We start from the raw sequence: 24,175 nt of genomic DNA on the forward strand, positions 1-24,175 counted from the left end.
TGTGTGTCACCGTGTGTCACTGTGTGTCACTGTATGTGTGTGTGTTGTGTGAAAAGAAAATATATAGTGCGCAACTACTATTGAAGTGACGTGATAATTAGTGATTAAATATAATATATAAAATTACGTGACCTTGAACAGAGAGTCTGCAGCTGCGATGGAGGGGGGGCTCAGGGACCCCCTAAGCTAGCAGATAAAAACAGAAAAGACACAGCGCACAACGCTCATAGTGCATTAAACAATATATTGACATCAACAATAAGGTAAGGTGAGTAATATGCGTACATCAAAATAATTGAACATAAGCAGTTAGGGATTATGTTACCCAACGCCTCAGGAAACCGCAACAAGTGTCCTCACAAGGGTTTTGGCGCTGATATCTCGGATGCAGGATCCTAGTAGTAGAAAGGTAAGTAGGAAGCCTCTACGAAATTCTTTATCCCCAGAGCACGAGTCCAACGTCTGCTGCTGTTGCATACAGTTCTTTGCCAGAGCAAAGCTCCACACCGGCTGGGTTCTCTCACTCCCCTCCGTGCAAAGCACTTCCGGGTCGATGACGTCACCGCGGGGGAAATGGCTGGTAATGGCGCCGTGCAGACTCGATCAGCTCGCGTGGTGGGGTAGTAGTTAGAGGTAGAGTTCTTGACCAATCATCCAACGCGTTTCGAAACCCGTGGGTTTCTTCCTCACGGGTTTCGAAACGCGTTGGATGATTGGTCAAGAACTCTACCTCTAACTACTACCCCACCACGCGAGCTGATCGAGTCTGCACGGCGGCATTACCAGACATTTCCCCCGCGGTGACGTCATCGACCCGGAAGTGCTTTGCACGGAGGGGAGTGAGAGAACCCAGCCGGTGTGGAGCTTTGCTCTGGCAAAGAACTGTATGCAACAGCAGCAGACGTTGGACTCGTGCTCTGGGGATAAAGAATTTCGTAGAGGCTTCCTACTTACCTTTCTACTACTAGGATCCTGCATCCGAGATATCAGCGCCAAAACCCTTGTGAGGACACTTGTTGCGGTTTCCTGAGGCGTTGGGTAACATTATCCCTAACTGCTTATGTTCAATTATTTTGATGTACGCATATTACTCACCTTACCTTATTGTTGATGTCAATATATTGTTTAATGCACTATGAGCGTTGTGCGCTGTGTCTTTTCTGTTTTTATGTGTGTGTGTCACTGTATGTGTGTGTGTCACTGTATGTGTGTGTGTTACCATACCTCTCTCACATACATTATTTTTACTGTGACTCTCTCAGCACCGTCCCTCACTGTCACGGGAACTTGTGAGAGGCATATATTATACACCAATATAACTGGGTTGAACTGAACACGACTGAGATATGATAAAATATAATTTATTCCTTGAAAAAGGTGAACACACGAGATATACAAATAACAGACAAAATAGGCACTTACTTAGAATTGGAATGATGAAATAACCAGGAATCTTGATTAGCAGTTCATGCAGCAATCTCAGAATGACACAACAGACCATGGGCATAGGCTGAGCCTTGTTTTATATACAATTTTCAATCCTATACCTTAACCTTAAGGCGCCTAGCTGGCTAGTGGAGTCTTTTGAAGTAGAATCTCCCTTCCCTGCAAGTGTGAACTATGACACTTACACACAACTCAGGCCCTTTGTTCTTCGCCCTAGTGTATACAATCAGAGCGGTTAACCTTTGATCAGAGGGCTTATGCTAAACCATCTGTCTGCCCCCCTGACCTATTAACATAGCAGATGGGCTATGTGTTCTCCTATCAGACCCAAAATACCATTCACAGTTTAATATCTTCACATATTAATATAATCGGTTCCGTTGGGCCCAGTGGGCTGATATTTGCCAGCTTTTCTTGCCGGATCTGTATCTCCATTGTGGCCAAATCTTAGCCCCCTGCGACCCCCAGAACTGGAGATACACAAATGCAGGTTAAAACACTTTTAAAATACAGGATTCGTCCCTTTAAAAATGAATCTCTGCCAGTCACTCTTTCCCCATTGAAATCAATGGGCTCCGCCGCCATAGGCGTTCAATTGAGCGACTCCGCCGTTGAAGTCAATGGGGTTCCCCGTTCTAGACTTTCAATGGGAGAAGTCTGAGCCTCGCCATTGAAGTCTATGGAAAAACCACAAAATCTTTACAGTTGCCCACACTCCGTCTGGTTGTTCGGAGAGGGCTGGGAATGGCCATGTATTCATGCCGGAACCTTGGCTACATGCCACCCAAATCCCAGCTCTCTGGTCTTTCCAGAACCGGAGATATGGACTTACACTTTTCACCATTTCGGACTTAGCCGTTTTCACGCCACGCGGCTTTTCCCCATTGGAATCAATGGCCGGCGCCGCCATAGACAATGCATGGGCGAGTGCCGCCACTGGATTCAATGGGACCTCTGCTCCGCCATTAAAGTCAATGGCGCGACCCTCTTTCTCCGCTCGACCCTTTACGGTGGTCCCTCATTCCTGGACCCGGTGGGGGTTGTGTGTGGGGGTTCCTAGGGGCTAGCGGCAACAAGAATTTTATTCCCAGGTGCCCTAGAACCTAAGATTCCCACGCCAATTGTCATTGAACTTGACCCAAGTGATAAAGCTCTTTTCAAAGACATTGTATCCGCTTCTGTGGTTTTGCGGTTTGGATGGCTGCCAACCTGTTCCTGGAGGCCGACGTCGAGGAATCCCCATTGAAGTCAATGGCCGCTCCTCCTCTCAGATGCCACCTGCTGGTCGTCGCTGGAAACAGGTCCAAAACCGCTACTTCTGCCATTGGAATACATGAAGCCCCAATGGCGACCTATGGGACTCTGCAAAATGGTGCCTGAAAAGGCGGAAACATGGAACAAAGAGCTATAAACACTAAGTTAACCTTAACCCTTTCCCTCCCGCATTAATCCCAGTGTATGTGTTGGTGCAAACACTGGAACAGAAACAATACATTTTTACAGGGGAATATACATTAGGATGCTGAAGCAAGGTAAAAACACATTACTGGACCACAGTCCAGTTAACCCCTTGCTTCCCAGGGGAGAGTAGGGGGTGGCCAAATGGGGGGTAACCCCTTTAATCCTGGGCCAAACCCCCTCTCCCATGACACCTCCTCTGCTCAATGGGTGCCTTGTGACCCAGCTGCCCACCCTGGCACTGGGACACCACTGGCATCCTTGAAGCACTCAATAAGTCCTGAGGGGTTGGCCTGGCAAAATTGTCCTCCGGCATTGTCCAGCACATTGCCCTGGCCACATTGGTTAGTGAAGTCCAGATCCTGCTGAGCAGGGCTCCAACGTGGCCGCCGGGCATCCTCCTTTGCCACCCTCTGCCCCCACCTAGTGCCTGGTGAACCAAGCCCATCGTGAAGGGGCACCTCTGCAGACCAGGCTGCATACTGCCCAGAGACTGGCATGTCTCTGCACCAGCGAGAGACCAGCTATTAAGCACAGACCATCGCTTTCCTGTCAACCAAGTCTGGGAAAGAGCTATGTCACTATCCTGTAGGGACCCTACCTGCCCTGGCCCTGTGCCCACCTGTAGCTGCTCCGCTATACCCTTGTCTCCTCTCCCTGGCTCTAGGGCAGTCCCCACCCCGAGTGGCATCACTTCTGGAATCCAGAAACCACCTGGGGTGCTGACTACCACCCTCTCCTGTGCCCCCTGGGACAAGGCAATCCCCCCGTATCCTGTGCTGGGGTCCCTGGTACCCAGGTGCTTTGCCCCTGCCCTCTCAACACTGAAGGCCAGGAAACAAGCACCTGCTACCACCACTGCTGCTAGGGCCAGCATCACTCCCCTCCACTGTGCTGCCCTTCCTCCCTGTAGCTACCCTTGGCTGCCCTGGGGACAGAACCCTCTGCTGTACCCCCCTAGCCCTGGCTACTGCTCCTGGCTGCCTACCTACCCACAGCCCCACCTCTGGGAACCCTGTGGGATCTGTCAGGGGGGTCACTCCTGGTAAGTCAGAGCAAGGGACTTTCTGCCTACCTAGCCCATCCCTAGCTTCTGCCAGCTGCCTGACACCCCACTGACCTCCTATCTCCCCCCGCTCCACAGTGTCTACCTGCCTAGCCTCCCCTAGGCCCAGCACCTCAGCCCCTGCTGATGACTCCTGCTGCTTACCTCCCTGCAGCCCACCTGCACTCCTCTCCCCCTTGGGCAATCCTAACCCAGACACTGGAACTCCATGAGTGCACCTACCTCCCTGACCTTGTCTCCCCCCTTACCAGGGATGAGCTCAGGGGCATTTCACCAGATGCACCCGCCTTAGCTCTTGGCTGGCAGGTATCCCTGGGGTGGCACAAGCTTGCCACTGCCCATGATACCCCCAGCCCATAGCCAGGCTGCAACAGGGGGTTGCTGATCTGAGAGACCCCCTGAGGCTCTGCCAGGGTAATGGGGAACTCTAGCTGCCATACCTGCTGCTTTCCCTCCCCGCTACCACTAGCCCTTCTTCTCCCACTGAGACCTTGTGCTGGCTACCTACCTGCAGCCTTCCCTCACTCCGCTTCTCCCTAGCTAATCCTAACCTGGATCCTAAGGACACCTGAGTGAGGCCATCTCCCTGACACTGCCTCCCCATTACCGGAGAGGAGCCCAGGGGCACTGGTGCAGAAGCACCTACCTTGGCTCCTGGCTGGCAGGTATTATGGGGGTGGGCTAACTTTGCCACTGCCCCTGATACCTCCAACCCATAGCCAGGGAACAACAGTGGGGCTCTAAACCGAGAGACCCCCTGAGGCTCTGCCAGGGTAATGGGGCAATCTGGCTGGCTCACTTGCTGCCTTCCCTCCCCGGTTCCCACTGGCCCACCCAACCCTCTCCCAGGCAATCCTACCCTAGAGCTGGGTGCTAACGGGGCTAGCCCCTCTCCCTGAAGCTGTGCCCCCATTACCGGAGGTGAGCTCAGGGTTGCTGGAGCAGATGCACCTACCTTAGCTCCTGGCCGGTAGGTAACCCTGGGGTGGTCTAACTGTGCCACAACCCCGGATACCTCCAGCCCATAGCAAGGCTGCAACAGGGGGGCTCTTAACTGAGAGTCCCCTTGATGCTCCGCCAGGGTAATGGGAAAGCCTACCTGCCCTACAAGCTGCCCTTCCTTCCCCTCCCCTGGTGCCCCTATCTCCTGCCACCCACCGGTCACCCCTACAGGGGAACAACAGTCATAGGTAAAAATAAGTCAGGGTCAGTCTGCGACTTGGTCTGGCTTACCTCGCTGGTCCCCGCAGAGACCGCCGCCTTCGTTGGTCCCAATTGCAGGGGGGCTGGAGTGGCCGTCGCCGGCGTCATCTGGGCCGGGAAGCAACGGGCAACTGCCGCAACAGCTCCCGGGTTTGGCACAGGGGAAACGATGCAGGACCGGGGTCCCAGGTCCTCGTGGAGAAACACGGCTCCATTCAAACCAGGTAAAATAACCCCCTCCCGCAATCCCTGTCCCTCCCCCCACTCAGAAAGGGCTCCGGCACTTTGCCGGAATCGCGGCTCTTCCGCCGCCGTCGCCGCCACGGGCGAGCCCCGGGTAGCTGCCGCAACAGCACCCAGCTTTGGCACAGGGTCGCCGGTGCAGATCGTGGGGCTCCGGTCATCGCTGGGGATCGTCGACTCCGCCAAACAATGTGAAACACCCACCTCCCGCACACCCCAACCCTCCCCCAAATAAAATTGCCTCCGGCAGGATGCCAGAATGGCGGCTTCTCTTTCGCCGCCGCCGCCGGTTCTCCGCCGGGATCCGATGGATGGCCGCCGCTCTTGTTGATTCAGCCCGGCCAGGTTCTCCAGGGAACGTCCCGCGAAGGGTTGTCGCCCCGGCTGGGCGGGAGCCATCGGAGGATGCCGCTAAATGGGTCATATTTTCCACAGCTTGTGAGCGCTGGCCCTGAGGGGCATCTTCGACCCGACCGCTCACGGTCCGGGCACCGGGCATTGATGTGGCCCGCTTGTTGGCAGTGCCGCGGCGCCTGCCGGAGCTCCTCCGCCGCCGATGGACTACCCCCCGCAAGAGGCTGCTGAGTCCAGAGCGGAGCTGCTCAAGCGCCGGGTTCAGGGAGGGGGTAAGCGGGTCTGTGCGGTACCAACGCCATGAGCTGGGCCCACTTCGCCGGGAACCACGTCTCGCCCAATGCACACACCAGTGCTAGCTCTTTCATGGAAAATGGACGGGCCGCCGCAACGGCGATACCTCTCCTGCTGCAAGACTTCCGTGGTCTCCGAGACCACCCGCTCCCTCCCCAAGTCTCTGCCGTCCCGGAGCTGGGTCCATTCCCTGCTCTCCGGGCGGTTTGATGGTTACGGCGGCTGCAGCGGTGGCTCTTTGCTCAGCCGGCCGGGTTTCATGCTCACCGATCGCTGTCTCTCTCTCAGCCTTGCTGGCTGCCGGTCCCCGCGCCGACTTGATGCACTCCTCCGGTCTCGGTGCCCGGCTCCAGTCACACGGATGGCCGGCACTTTGGTTCTGGAGGCAATGCTTCTCACAAGTAGGGGAACAGTGAGGAGGTGCCATATCTTGTGTTATATGTTGTACACTGTGTGTCCAATATCTTTAGTGTTAGGAACTCACAATTCACCTCGAGTTCCAACTGTATTACAGGGTCCCGCAGTAAACTGTAATACAGGTTCAGTTCAGTCCCTCCGCTGCCACCAGTTTATTATAAGCTTGTCACGGTAACTTATGACAAGATATACTAGACACCAAAAATACCTAGGTTGAACTGAACACGACTAGATATGATAAAATATAATTTATTCCTTAATGAAGGTGAACACACAAGATATACAAATAACAGGCAAAATATACACTTATTTAAGGAGTTTGGACAAGAAAGCCATCAGGATACAGGATTGACAATTTCTTCCATAATACATGTTCAGATGTAGACATCACGGAAATACACGAAGACACAGAGTATAGGCTGGGCCTCGTTTATATGCAATCTCCAGTCTATACCTTACTATTGAGTGTAGGCCATTGGAGAACAATTACCTACACCCAATCTCTCCTTGCCAGCTCACCTGAGGGAACCGTAATACCTGCCCACTGGGTGGGTATTATTCTAATCATTGGGCTTATTTCCTCAGCCCCCATCCCACACTTGCTCAGCCTTAAATACAGTTTTTCCCATTGAACACAACCTAAACCCAACCCCTGTCATAAATCAGTGGTGAGGTTGACAGTCTTACCCTAGAGTAAAACTCCTCCCACCCCAGGACGTGTCAAAAACTGCTTTTCCTATCTAAATAACTTCATAACTTCAGTTCAGTAATACTGAATGGCACGCAAGACATATTAATACATTCCGGTACGCATGACGCTCCCAATGAGACTAAATATAACCGTGTAATACTAAAATTAAGAGAGATATTAATATCTGGCTCTTAGTACCTGCTAGACATCATGTGTCTGTAATCATTATTTGCGACTCGGTCCCACGGATACACATATGTAACTTTTAGCATGTTCAGCCGAGGACATCTCATCATATTCTTATATTTAATAAGGTCACTCATTCTGATATCTCCTTCTGTAGCCGCACCCCTGGCCCCCATAAAACCCCTTGTCAAGAAATGCTTTGAAGCTGGGCCTCCTATATAGAGAATGTTTGTCACAGGTGCTATATTTCACACCCAATGCTCCAGACATGGGGTAGCTGTCTCTACCAGCAATATATAGTTGGTTGCTGAAGCAGGGTAAAAACACCTTACTGAACCGCAGTCCAGTTAACCCCTTGATTCCCACGTGAGAGCAGGGGGTGGCCAAATGGGGTCTAACCCCTTCAATACCGGGCCAAACCCCCTCTCCCATGATACCGTCCCTCACCTCCTTATATTGTATTTCTTATATACAGAACCCAAGAACAGCGACACAATCCCTCCGTACATTATTATTACTGTGTCTCTCAGCACCGTCCCTCACCTCTTATATTGTATTTCTTATATACAGATCCCAAGAACAGCGACACAATCCCTCCGTACATTATTATTACTGTGTCTCAGCACCGTCCCTCACCTCTTATATTGTATTTCTTATATACAGATCCCAAGAACAGCGACACAATCCCTCCGTACATTATTATTACTGTGTCTCTCAGCACCGTCCCTCACCTCTTATATTGTATTTCTTATATACAGATCCCAAGAACAGCGACACAATCCCTCCGTACATTATTATTACTGTGTCTCTCAGCACCGTCCCTCACCTCTTATATTGTATTTCTTATATACAGATCCCAAGAACAGCGACACAATCCCTCCGTACATTATTATTACTGTGACTCTCAGCACCGTCCCTCACCTCTTATATTGTATTTCTTATATACAGACCCCAAGAACAGCGACACAATCCCCCCGTACATTATTATTACTGTGTCTCTCAGCACCGTCCCTCACCTCTTATATTGTATTTCTTATATACAGAACCCAAGAACAGCGACACAATCCCTCCGTACATTATTATTACTGTGTCTCTCAGCACCGTCCCTCACCTCTTATATTGTATTTCTTATATACAGACCCCAAGAACAGCGACACAATCCCCCCGTACATTATTATTACTGTGTCTCTCAGCACCGTCCCTCACCCCTTATATTGTATTTCTTATATACAGAACCCAAGAACAGCAACACAATCCCTCCGTACGTTATTATTACTGTGTCTCTCAGCACCGTCCCTCACCTCTTATATTGTATTTCTTATATACAGATCCCAAGAACAGCGACACAATCCCTCCGTACATTATTATTACTGTGTCTCTCTCAGCACCGTCCCTCACCTCTTATATTGTATTTCTTATATACAGATCCCAAGAACAGCGACACAATCCCCCCGTACATTATTATTACTGTGTCTCTCAGCACCGTCCCTCACCTCTTATATTGTATTTCTTATATACAGATCCCAAGAACAGCGACACAATCCCTCCGTACATTATTATTACTGTGTCTCTCAGCACCGTCCCTCACCTCTTATATTGTATTTCTTATATACAGATCCCAAGAACAGCGACACAATCCCTCCGTACATTATTATTGCTGTGTCTCTCAGCACCGTCCCTCACCTCTTATATTGTATTTTATATACAGATCCCAAGAACAGTGACACAATCCCTCCGTACATTATTATTACTGTGTCTCTCAGCACCGTCCCTCACCCCTTATATTGTATTTCTTATATACAGACCCCAAGAACAGTGACACAATCCCTCCGTACATTATTATTACTGTGTCTCTCAGCACCGTCCCTCACCTCTTATATTGTATTTCTTATATACAGACCCCAAGAACAGCGACACAATCCCTCCGTACATTATTATTACTGTGTCTCTCAGCACCGTCCCTCACCCCTTATATTGTATTTCTTATATACAGACCCCAAGAACAGTGACACAATCCCTCCGTACATTATTATTACTGTGTCTCTCAGCACCGTCCCTCACCCCTTATATTGTATTTCTTATATACAGATCCCAAGAACAGCGACACAATCCCTCCATACATTATTATTACTGTGACTCTCAGCACCGTCCCTCACCTCTTATATTGTATTTCTTATATACAGATCCCAAGAACAGCGACACAATCCCCCCGTACATTATTATTACTGTGTCTCTCAGCACCGTCCCTCACCTCTTATATTGTATTTCTTATATACAGATCCCAAGAACAGCGACACAATCCCCCCGTACATTATTATTACTGTGTCTCTCAGCACCGTCCCTCACCTCTTATATTGTATTTCTTATATACAGAACCCAAGAACAGCGACACAATCCCTCCGTACGTTATTATTACTGTGTCTCTCAGCACCGTCCCTCACCTCTTATATTGTATTTCTTATATACAGATCCCAAGAACAGCGACACAATCCCTCCGTACATTATTATTACTGTGTCTCTCAGCACCGTCCCTCACCCCTTATATTGTATTTCTTATATACAGACCCCAAGAACAGCGACACAATCCCCCCGTACATTATTATTACTGTGTCTCTCAGCACCGTCCCTCACCCCTTATATTGTATTTCTTATATACAGACCCCAAGAACAGCGACACAATCCCCCCGTACATTATTATTACTGTGTCTCTCAGCACCGTCCCTCACCTCTTATATTGTATTTCTTATATACAGACCCCAAGAACAGCGACACAATCCCCCCGTACATTATTATTACTGTGTCTCTCAGCACCGTCCCTCACCTCTTATATTGTATTTCTTATATACAGAACCCAAGAACAGCGACACAATCCCTCCGTACATTATTATTACTGTGTCTCTCAGCACCGTCCCTCACCCCTTATATTGTATTTCTTATATACAGACCCCAAGAACAGTGACACAATCCCTCCGTACATTATTATTACTGTGTCTCTCAGCACCGTCCCTCACCTCTTATATTGTATTTCTTATATACAGATCCCAAGAACAGCGACACAATCCCTCCGTACATTATTATTACTGTGTCTCTCAGCACCGTCCCTCACCTCTTATATTGTATTTCTTATATACAGAACCCAAGAACAGCGACACAATCCCCCCGTACATTATTATTACTGTGACTCTCAGCACCGTCCCTCACCTCTTATATTGTATTTCTTATATACAGATCCCAAGAACAGCGACACAATCCCTCCGTACATTATTATTACTGTCTCTCTCAGCACCGTCCCTCACCTCTTATATTGTATTTCTTATATACAGATCCCAAGAACAGTGACACAATCCCTCCGTACATTATTATTACTGTGTCTCTCAGCACCGTCCCTCACCTCTTATATTGTATTTCTTATATACAGAACCCAAGAACAGCGACACAATCCCTCCGTACATTATTATTACTGTGTCTCTCAGCACCGTCCCTCACCTCTTATATTGTATTTCTTATATACAGATCCCAAGAACAGCGACACAATCCCCCCGTACATTATTATTACTGTCTCTCTCAGCACCGTCCCTCACCTCTTATATTGTATTTCTTATATACAGAACCCAAGAACAGCGACACAATCCCTCCGTACATTATTATTACTGTGTCTCTCAGCACCGTCCCTCACCCCTTATATTGTATTTCTTATATACAGAACCCAAGAACAGTGACACAATCCCTCCGTACATTATTATTACTGTCTCTCAGCACCGTCCCTCACCTCTTATATTGTATTTCTTATATACAGATCCCAAGAACAGCGACACAATCCCCCCATACATTATTATTACTGTGTCTCTCAGCACCGTCCCTCACCTTTTATATTGTATTTCTTATATACAGAACCCAAGAACAGCGACACAATCCCTCCGTACATTATTATTACTGTGTCTCTCAGCACCGTCCCTCACCTCTTATATTGTATTTCTTATATACAGAACCCAAGAACAGCGACACAATCCCTCCGTACATTATTATTACTGTGTCTCTCAGCACCGTCCCTCACCCCTTATATTGTATTTCTTATATACAGACCCCAAGAACAGCGACACAATCCCTCCGTACATTATTATTATTGTGTCTCTCAGCACCGTCCCTCACCTCTTATATTGTATTTCTTATATACAGACCCCAAGAACAGTGACACAATCCCTCCGTACATTATTATTACTGTGTCTCTCAGCACCGCCCCTCACCCCTTATATTGTATTTCTTATATACAGACCCCAAGAACAGCGACACAATCCCTCCATACATTATTATTACTGTGTCTCTCAGCACCGTCCCTCACCTCTTATATTGTATTTCTTATATACAGATCCCAAGAACAGCGACACAATCCCTCCGTACATTATTATTACTGTGTCTCTCAGCACCGTCCCTCACCTCTTATATTGTATTTCTTATATACAGACCCCAAGAACAGCGACACAATCCCTCCGTACATTATTATTACTGTGTCTCTCAGCACCGTCCCTCACCTCTTATATTGTATTTCTTATATACAGAACCCAAGAACAGCGACACAATCCCCCCGTACATTATTATTACTGTGTCTCTCAGCACCGTCCCTCACCCCTTATATTGTATTTCTTATATACAGACCCCAAGAACAGCGACACAATCCCCCCGTACATTATTATTACTGTGTCTCTCAGCACCGTCCCTCACCCCTTATATTGTATTTCTTATATACAGACCCCAAGAACAGCGACACAATCCCCCCGTACATTATTATTACTGTGTCTCTCAGCACCGTCCCTCACCTCTTATATTGTATTTCTTATATACAGACCCCAAGAACAGTGACACAATCCCTCCGTACATTATTATTACTGTGTCTCTCAGCACCGTCCCTCACCCCTTATATTGTATTTCTTATATACAGATCCCAAGAACAGCGACACAATCCCTCCGTACATTATTATTACTGTGTCTCTCAGCACCGTCCCTCACCCCTTATATTGTATTTCTTATATACAGATCCCAAGAACAGCGACACAATCCCTCCGTACATTATTATTACTGTGTCTCTCAGCACCGTCCCTCACCTCTTATATTGTATTTCTTATATACAGATCCCAAGAACAGCGACACAATCCCCCCGTACATTATTATTACTGTGTCTCTCAGCACCGTCCCTCACCTCTTATATTGTATTTCTTATGTACAGAACCCAAGAACGACGATACAATCCCTCCGTACATTATTATTACTGTGTCTCTCAGCACCGTCCCTCACCTCTTATATTGTATTTCTTATATACAGATCCCAAGAACAGCGACACAATCCCTCCGTACATTATTATTACTGTGTCTCTCAGCACCGTCCCTCACCCCTTATATTGTATTTCTTATATACAGAACCCAAGAACAGCAACACAATCCCTCCGTACGTTATTATTACTGTGTCTCTCAGCACCGTCCCTCACCTCTTATATTGTATTTCTTATATACAGATCCCAAGAACAGCGACACAATCCCTCCGTACATTATTATTACTGTGTCTCTCTCAGCACCGTCCCTCACCTCTTATATTGTATTTCTTATATACAGATCCCAAGAACAGCGACACAATCCCCCCGTACATTATTATTACTGTGTCTCTCAGCACCGTCCCTCACCTCTTATATTGTATTTCTTATATACAGACCCCAAGAACAGCGACACAATCCCTCCGTACATTATTATTACTGTGTCTCTCAGCACCGTCCCTCACCTCTTATATTGTATTTCTTATATACAGACCCCAAGAACAGTGACACAATCCCTCCGTACATTATTATTACTGTGTCTCTCAGCACCGTCCCTCACCCCTTATATTGTATTTCTTATATACAGATCCCAAGAACAGCGACACAATCCCCCCGTACATTATTATTACTGTGTCTCTCAGCACCGTCCCTCACCTCTTATATTGTATTTCTTATATACAGATCCCAAGAACAGCGACACAATCCCTCCGTACATTATTATTACTGTGTCTCTCAGCACCGTCCCTCACCTCTTATATTGTATTTCTTATATACAGAACCCAAGAACAGCGACACAATCCCTCCGTACATTATTATTACTGTGTCTCTCAGCACCGTCCCTCACCCCTTATATTGTATTTCTTATATACAGATCCCAAGAACAGCGACACAATCCCTCCGTACATTATTATTACTGTGTCTCTCAGCACCGTCCCTCACCTCTTATATTGTATTTCTTATATACAGATCCCAAGAACAGCGACACAATCCCCCCGTACATTATTATTACTGTGTCTCTCAGCACCGTCCCTCACCTCTTATATTGTATTTCTTATATACAGAACCCAAGAACAGCGACACAATCCCTCCGTACATTATTATTACTGTGTCTCTCAGCACCGTCCCTCACCTCTTATATTGTATTTCTTATATACAGATCCCAAGAACAGCGACACAATCCCCCCGTACATTATTATTACTGTGTCTCTCAGCACCGTCCCTCACCTCTTATATTGTATTTCTTATATACAGAACAGAACCCAAGAACAGCGACACAATCCCTCCGTACATTATTATTACTGTGTCTCTCAGCACCGTCCCTCACCTCTTATATTGTATTTCTTATATACAGATCCCAAGAACAGCGACACAATCCCCCCGTACATTATTATTACTGTGTCTCTCAGCACCGTCCCTCACCTTTTATATTGTATTTCTTATATACAGAACCCAAGAACAGCGACACAATCCCTCCGTACATTATTATTACTGTGTCTCTCAGCACCGCCCCTCACCCCTTATATTGTATTTCTTATATACAGACCCCAAGAACAGCGACACAATCCCTCCATACATTATTATTACTGTGTCTCTCAGCACCGTCCCTCACCTCTTATATTGTATTTCTTATATACAGATCCCAAGAACAGTGACACAATCCCTCCGTACATTATTATTACTGTGTCTCTCAGCACCGTCCCTCAACCCTTATATTGTATTTCTTATATACAGACCCCAAGAACAGCGACACAATCCCCCCGTACATTATTATTACTGTGTCTCTCAGCACCGTCCCTCACCCCTTATATTGTATTTCTTATATACAGACCCCAAGAACAGCGACACAATCCCCCCGTACATTATTATTACTGTGTCTCTCAGCACCGTCTCTCACCTCTTATATTGTATTTCTTATATACAGAACCCAAGAACAGCGACACAATCCCTCCGTACATTATTATTACTGTGTCTCTCAGCACCGTCCCTCACCCCTTATATTGTATTTCTTATATACAGATCCCAAGAACAGCGACACAATCCCCCCGTACATTATTATTACTGTGTCTCTCAGCACCGTCCCTCACCCCTTATATTGTATTTCTTATATACAGACCCCAAGAACAGCGACACAATCCCCCCGTACATTATTATTACTGTGTCTCTCAGCACCGTCCCTCACCTCTTATATTGTATTTCTTATATACAGATCCCAAGAACAGCGACACAATCCCTCCGTACATTATTATTACTGTGTCTCTCAGCACCGTCCCTCACCCCTTATATTGTATTTCTTATATACAGATCCCAAGAACAGCGACACAATCCCCCCGTACATTATTATTACTGTGTCTCTCAGCACCGTCCCTCACCCCTTATATTGTATTTCTTATATACAGAACCCAAGAACAGCGACACAATCCCCCCGTACATTATTATTACTGTGTCTCTCAGCACCGTCCCTCACCTCTTATATTGTATTTCTTATATACAGATCCCAAGAACAGCGACACAATCCCTCCGTACATTATTATTGCTGTGTCTCTCAGCACCGTCCCTCACCTCTTATATTGTATTTCTTATATACAGAACCCAAGAACAGCGACACAATCCCTCCGTACATTATTATTACTGTGTCTCTCAGCACCGTCCCTCACCCCTTATATTGTATTTCTTATATACAGATCCCAAGAACAGTGACACAATCCCTCCGTACATTATTATTACTGTGTCTCTCAGCACCGTCCCTCACCCCTTATATTGTATTTCTTATATACAGATCCCAAGAACAGCGACACAATCCCTCCGTACATTATTATTACTGTGTCTCTCAGCACCGTCCCTCACCTCTTATATTGTATTTCTTATATACAGAACCCAAGAACAGCGACACAATCCCCCCGTACATTATTATTACTGTGTCTCTCAGCACCGTCCCTCACCCCTTATATTGTATTTCTTATATACAGAACCCAAGAACAGTGACACAATCCCTCCGTACATTATTATTACTGTGTCTCTCAGCACCATCCCTCACCTCTTATATTGTATTTCTTATATACAGATCCCAAGAACAGTGACACAATCCCTCCGTACATTATTATTACTGTGTCTCTCAGCACCGTCCCTCACCCCTTATATTGTATTTCTTATATACAGATCCCAAGAACAGCGACACAATCCCTCCGTACATTATTATTACTGTGTCTCTCAGCACCGTCCCTCACCTCTTATATTGTATTTCTTATATACAGATCCCAAGAACAGTGACACAATCCCTCCGTACATTATTATTACTGTGTCTCTCAGCACCGTCCCTCACCCCTTATATTGTATTTCTTATATACAGATCCCAAGAACAGCGACACAATCCCTCCGTACATTATTATTACTGTGTCTCTCAGCACCGTCCCTCACCTCTTATATTGTATTTCTTATATACAGAACCCAAGAACAGCGACACAATCCCCCCGTACATTATTATTACTGTGTCTCTCAGCACCGTCCCTCACCCCTTATATTGTATTTCTTATATACAGAACCCAAGAACAGTGACACAATCCCTCCGTACATTATTATTACTGTCTCTCAGCACCGTCCCTCACCTCTTATATTGTATTTCTTATATACAGAACCCAAGAACAGCGACACAATCCCCCCGTACATTATTATTACTGTGTCTCTCAGCACCGTCCCTCACCCCTTATATTGTATTTCTTATATACAGACCCCAAGAACAGCGACACAATCCCCCCGTACATTATTATTACTGTGTCTCTCAGCACCGTCCCTCACCTCTTATATTGTATTTCTTATATACAGACCCCAAGAACAGCGACACAATCCCCCCGTACATTATTATTACTGTGTCTCTCAGCACCGTCCCTCACCTCTTATATTGTATTTCTTATATACAGAACCCAAGAACAGCGACACAATCCCTCCGTACATTATTATTACTGTGTCTCTCAGCACCGTCCCTCACCCCTTATATTGTATTTCTTATCTACAGATCCCAAGAACAGCGACACAATCCCCCCGTACATTATTATTACTGTGTCTCTCAGCACCGTCCCTCACCCCTTATATTGTATTTCTTATCTACAGATCCCAAGAACAGCGACACAATCCCTCCGTACATTATTATTACTGTGTCTCTCAGCACCGTCCCTCACCTCTTATATTGTATTTCTTATATACAGATCCCAAGAACAGCGACACAATCCCTCCGTACATTATTATTACTGTGTCTCTCAGCACCGTCCCTCACCTCTTATATTGTATTTCTTATATACAGAACCCAAGAACAGCGACACAATCCCTCCGTACATTATTATTACTGTGTCTCTCAGCACCGTCCCTCACCTCTTATATTGTATTTCTTATATACAGATCCCAAGAACAGCGACACAATCCCCCCGTACATTATTATTACTGTGTCTCTCAGCACCGTCCCTCACCTCTTATATTGTATTTCTTATATACAGATCCCAAGAACAGCGACACAATCCCCCCGTACATTATTATTACTGTGTCTCTCAGCACCGTCCCTCACCTCTTATATTGTATTTCTTATATACAGATCCCAAGAACAGCGACACAATCCCTCCGTACATTATTATTACTGTGTCTCTCAGCACCGTCCCTCACCTCTTATATTGTATTTCTTATATACAGACCCCAAGAACAGCGACACAATCCCCCCGTACATTATTATTACTGTGTCTCTCAGCACCGTCCCTCACCTCTTATATTGTATTTCTTATATACAGAACAGAACCCAAGAACAGCGACACAATCCCTCCGTACATTATTATTACTGTGTCTCTCAGCACCGTCCCTCACCTCTTATATTGTATTTCTTATATACAGATCCCAAGAACAGCGACACAATCCCCCCGTACATTATTATTACTGTGTCTCTCAGCACCGTCCCTCACCCCTTATATTGTATTTCTTATATACAGAACCCAAGAACAGCGACACAATCCCTCCGTACATTATTATTACTGTGTCTCTCAGCACCGCCCCTCACCCCTTATATTGTATTTCTTATATACAGACCCCAAGAACAGCGACACAATCCCTCCATACATTATTATTACTGTGTCTCTCAGCACCGTCCCTCACCTCTTATATTGTATTTCTTATATACAGATCCCAAGAACAGCGACACAATCCCTCCGTACATTATTATTACTGTGTCTCTCAGCACCGTCCCTCACCTCTTATATTGTATTTCTTATATACAGATCCCAAGAACAGCGACACAATCCCTCCGTACATTATTATTACTGTGTCTCTCAGCACCGTCCCTCACCCCTTATATTGTATTTCTTATATACAGATCCCAAGAACAGCGACACAATCCCCCCGTACATTATTATTACTGTGTCTCTCAGCACCGTCCCTCACCCCTTATATTGTATTTCTTATATACAGAACCCAAGAACAGCGACACAATCCCCCCGTACATTATTATTACTGTGTCTCTCAGCACCGTCCCTCACCTCTTATATTGTATTTCTTATATACAGATCCCAAGAACAGCGACACAATCCCTCCGTACATTATTATTGCTGTGTCTCTCAGCACCGTCCCTCACCTCTTATATTGTATTTCTTATATACAGATCCCAAGAACAGTGACACAATCCCTCCGTACATTATTATTACTGTGTCTCTCAGCACCGTCCCTCACCCCTTATATTGTATTTCTTATATACAGATCCCAAGAACAGCGACACAATCCCTCCGTACATTATTATTACTGTGTCTCTCAGCACCGTCCCTCACCTCTTATATTGTATTTCTTATATACAGAACCCAAGAACAGCGACACAATCCCCCCGTACATTATTATTACTGTGTCTCTCAGCACCGTCCCTCACCCCTTATATTGTATTTCTTATATACAGAACCCAAGAACAGTGACACAATCCCTCCGTACATTATTATTACTGTCTCTCAGCACCGTCCCTCACCTCTTATATTGTATTTCTTATATACAGAACCCAAGAACAGCGACACAATCCCCCCGTACATTATTATTACTGTGTCTCTCAGCACCGTCCCTCACCCCTTATATTGTATTTCTTATATACAGACCCCAAGAACAGCGACACAATCCCCCCGTACATTATTATTACTGTGTCTCTCAGCACCGTCCCTCACCTCTTATATTGTATTTCTTATATACAGACCCCAAGAACAGCGACACAATCCCCCCGTACATTATTATTACTGTGTCTCTCAGCACCGTCCCTCACCTCTTATATTGTATTTCTTATATACAGAACCCAAGAACAGCGACACAATCCCTCCGTACATTATTATTACTGTGTCTCTCAGCACCGTCCCTCACCCCTTATATTGTATTTCTTATCTACAGATCCCAAGAACAGCGACACAATCCCCCCGTACATTATTATTACTGTGTCTCTCAGCACCGTCCCTCACCCCTTATATTGTATTTCTTATCTACAGATCCCAAGAACAGCGACACAATCCCTCCGTACATTATTATTACTGTGTCTCTCAGCACCGTCCCTCACCTCTTATATTGTATTTCTTATATACAGATCCCAAGAACAGCGACACAATCCCCCCGTACATTATTATTACTGTGTCTCTCAGCACCGTCCCTCACCTCTTATATTGTATTTCTTATATACAGAACCCAAGAACAGCGACACAATCCCTCCGTACATTATTATTACTGTGTCTCTCAGCACCGTCCCTCACCTCTTATATTGTATTTCTTATATACAGATCCCAAGAACAGCGACACAATCCCCCCGTACATTATTATTACTGTGTCTCTCAGCACCGTCCCTCACCTCTTATATTGTATTTCTTATATACAGATCCCAAGAACAGCGACACAATCCCCCCGTACATTATTATTACTGTGTCTCTCAGCACCGTCCCTCACCTCTTATATTGTATTTCTTATATACAGATCCCAAGAACAGCGACACAATCCCTCCGTACATTATTATTACTGTGTCTCTCAGCACCGTCCCTCACCTCTTATATTGTATTTCTTATATACAGACCCCAAGAACAGCGACACAATCCCCCCGTACATTATTATTACTGTGTCTCTCAGCACCGTCCCTCACCTCTTATATTGTATTTCTTATATACAGAACAGAACCCAAGAACAGCGACACAATCCCTCCGTACATTATTATTACTGTGTCTCTCAGCACCGTCCCTCACCTCTTATATTGTATTTCTTATATACAGATCCCAAGAACAGCGACACAATCCCCCCGTACATTATTATTACTGTGTCTCTCAGCACCGTCCCTCACCCCTTATATTGTATTTCTTATATACAGAACCCAAGAACAGCGACACAATCCCTCCGTACATTATTATTACTGTGTCTCTCAGCACCGCCCCTCACCCCTTATATTGTATTTCTTATATACAGACCCCAAGAACAGCGACACAATCCCTCCATACATTATTATTACTGTGTCTCTCAGCACCGTCCCTCACCTCTTATATTGTATTTCTTATATACAGATCCCAAGAACAGTGACACAATCCCTCCGTACATTATTATTACTGTGTCTCTCAGCACCGTCCCTCAACCCTTATATTGTATTTCTTATATACAGACCCCAAGAACAGCGACACAATCCCCCCGTACATTATTATTACTGTGTCTCTCAGCACCGTCCCTCACCCCTTATATTGTATTTCTTATATACAGACCCCAAGAACAGCGACACAATCCCCCCGTACATTATTATTACTGTGTCTCTCAGCACCGTCTCTCACCTCTTATATTGTATTTCTTATATACAGAACCCAAGAACAGCGACACAATCCCTCCGTACATTATTATTACTGTGTCTCTCAGCACCGTCCCTCACCCCTTATATTGTATTTCTTATATACAGATCCCAAGAACAGCGACACAATCCCCCCGTACATTATTATTACTGTGTCTCTCAGCACCGTCCCTCACCCCTTATATTGTATTTCTTATATACAGACCCCAAGAACAGCGACACAATCCCCCCGTACATTATTATTACTGTGTCTCTCAGCACCGTCCCTCACCTCTTATATTGTATTTCTTATATACAGATCCCAAGAACAGCGACACAATCCCCCCGTACATTATTATTACTGTGTCTCTCAGCACCGTCCCTCACCTCCTTATATTGTATTTCTTATATACAGATCCCAAGAACAGCGACACAATCCCCCCGTACATTATTATTACTGTGTCTCTCAGCACCGTCCCTCACCCCTTATATTGTATTTCTTATATACAGAACCCAAGAACAGCGACACAATCCCTCCGTACATTATTATTACTGTGTCTCTCAGCACCGTCCCTCACCTCTTATATTGTATTTCTTATATACAGAACCCAAGAACAGCGACACAATCCCTCCGTACATTATTATTACTGTGTCTCTCAGCACCGTCCCTCACCTCTTATATTGTATTTCTTATATACAGATCCCAAGAACAGCGACACAATCCCTCCGTACATTATTATTACTGTGTCTCTCAGCACCGTCCCTCACCCCTTATATTGTATTTCTTATATACAGATCCCAAGAACAGCGACACAATCCCCCCGTACATTATTATTACTGTGTCTCTCAGCACCGTCCCTCACCCCTTATATTGTATTTCTTATATACAGAACCCAAGAACAGCGACACAATCCCCCCGTACATTATTATTACTGTGTCTCTCAGCACCGTCCCTCACCTCTTATATTGTATTTCTTATATACAGATCCCAAGAACAGCGACACAATCCCTCCGTACATTATTATTGCTGTGTCTCTCAGCACCGTCCCTCACCTCTTATATTGTATTTCTTATATACAGATCCCAAGAACAGTGACACAATCCCTCCGTACATTATTATTACTGTGTCTCTCAGCACCGTCCCTCACCCCTTATATTGTATTTCTTATATACAGATCCCAAGAACAGCGACACAATCCCTCCGTACATTATTATTACTGTGTCTCTCAGCACCGTCCCTCACCTCTTATATTGTATTTCTTATATACAGAACCCAAGAACAGCGACACAATCCCCCCGTACATTATTATTACTGTGTCTCTCAGCACCGTCCCTCACCCCTTATATTGTATTTCTTATATACAGAACCCAAGAACAGTGACACAATCCCTCCGTACATTATTATTACTGTGTCTCTCAGCACCGTCCCTCACCCCTTATATTGTATTTCTTATATACAGACCCCAAGAACAGCGACACAATCCCTCCGTACATTATTATTACTGTGTCTCTCTCAGCACCGTCCCTCACCTCTTATATTGTATTTCTTATATACAGATCCCAAGAACAGCGACACAATCCCCCCGTACATTATTATTACTGTGTCTCTCAGCACCGTCCCTCACCCCTTATATTGTATTTCTTATATACAGAACCCAAGAACAGTGACACAATCCCCCCGTACATTATTATTACTGTGTTTCTCAGCACCGTCCCTCACCCCTTATATTGTATTTCTTATATACAGATCCCAAGAACAGCGACACAATCCCCCCGTACATTATTATTACTGTGTCTCTCAGCACCGTCCCTCACCTCTTATATTGTATTTCTTATATACAGATCCCAAGAACAGCGACTCAATCCCTCCGTACATTATTATTACTGTGTCTCTCAGCACCGTCCCTCACCTCTTATATTGTATTTCTTATATACAGAACCCAAGAACAGCGACACAATCCCCCCGTACATTATTATTACTGTGTCTCTCAGCACCGTCCCTCACCCCTTATATTGTATTTCTTATATACAGATCCCAAGAACAGCGACACAATCCCCCCGTACATTATTATTACTGTGTCTCTCAGCACCGTCCCTCACCCCTTATATTGTATTTCTTATATACAGAACCCAAGAACAGCGACACAATCCCCCCGTACATTATTATTACTGTGTCTCTCAGCACCGTCCCTCACCCCTTATATTGTATTTCTTATATACAGATCCCAAGAACAGCGACACAATCCCTCCGTACATTATTATTACTGTGTCTCTCAGCACCGTCCCTCACCCCTTATATTGTATTTCTTATATACAGAACCCAAGAACAGCGACACAATCCCCCCGTACATTATTATTACTGTGTCTCTCAGCACCGTCCCTCACCCCTTATATTGTATTTCTTATATACAGAACCCAAGAACAGCGACACAATCCCCCCGTACATTATTATTACTGTGTCTCTCAGCACCGTCCCTCACCTCTTATATTGTATTTCTTATATACAGATCCCAAGAACAGCGACACAATCCCTCCGTACGTTATTATTACTGTGTCTCTCAGCACCGTCCCTCACCTCTTATATTGTATTTCTTATATACAGATCCCAAGAACAGCGACACAATCCCTCCATACATTATTATTACTGTGTCTCTCAGCACCGTCCCTCACCTCTTATATTGTATTTCTTATATACAGATCCCAAGAACAGCGACACAATCCCCCCGTACATTATTATTACTGTGTCTCTCAGCACCGTCCCTCACCCCTTATATTGTATTTCTTATATACAGATCCCAAGAACAGCGACACAATCCCTCCGTACATTATTATTACTGTGTCTCTCAGCACCGTCCCTCACCTCTTATATTGTATTTCTTATATACAGATCCCAAGAACAGCGACACAATCCCTCCGTACATTATTATTACTGTGTCTCTCAGCACCGTCCCTCACCTCTTATATTGTATTTCTTATATACAGATCCCAAGAACAGCGACACAATCCCCCCGTACATTATTATTACTGTGTCTCTCAGCACCGTCCCTCACCCCTTATATTGTATTTCTTATATACAGATCCCAAGAACAGCGACACAATCCCTCCGTACATTATTATTACTGTGTCTCTCAGCACCGTCCCTCACCTCTTATATTGTATTTCTTATATACAGATCCCAAGAACAGCGACACAATCCCCCCGTACATTATTATTACTGTGTCTCTCAGCACCGTCCCTCACCCCTTATATTGTATTTCTTATATACAGAACCCAAGAACAGTGACACAATCCCCCCGTACATTATTATTACTGTGTCTCTCAGCACCGTCCCTCACCCCTTATATTGTATTTCTTATATACAGAACCCAAGAACAGCGACACAATCCCCCCGTACATTATTATTACTGTGTCTCTCAGCACCGTCCCTCACCCCTTATATTGTATTTCTTATATACAGAACCCAAGAACAGCGACACAATCCCTCCGTACATTATTATTACTGTGTCTCTCAGCACCGTCCCTCACCCCTTATATTGTATTTCTTATATACAGATCCCAAGAACAGCGACACAATCCCCCCCGGACATTATTATTACTGTGTCTCTCAGCACCGTCCCTCACCCCTTATATTGTATTTCTTATATACAGACCCCAAGAACAGCGACACAATCCCCCCGTACATTATTATTACTGTGTCTCTCAGCACCGTCCCTCACCTCTTATATTGTATTT

The 24,175-nt window shown here is 45.5% G+C and overlaps 1 protein-coding gene across 3 annotated transcripts in view; it reads left to right on the top strand.

Moving 5' to 3' along the window:
- LOC142474717 (class I histocompatibility antigen, F10 alpha chain-like) overlaps positions 1 to 24,175 on the top strand; it is a 75,837-nt gene that overhangs the window by 34,724 nt on the left and 16,938 nt on the right. The gene's annotated exons all lie outside the window — the stretch shown is intronic.

This window comes from Ascaphus truei, assembly GCF_040206685.1.
Source record: "Ascaphus truei isolate aAscTru1 chromosome 20 unlocalized genomic scaffold, aAscTru1.hap1 SUPER_20_unloc_2, whole genome shotgun sequence".
NCBI lineage: Eukaryota > Metazoa > Chordata > Amphibia > Anura > Ascaphidae > Ascaphus > Ascaphus truei.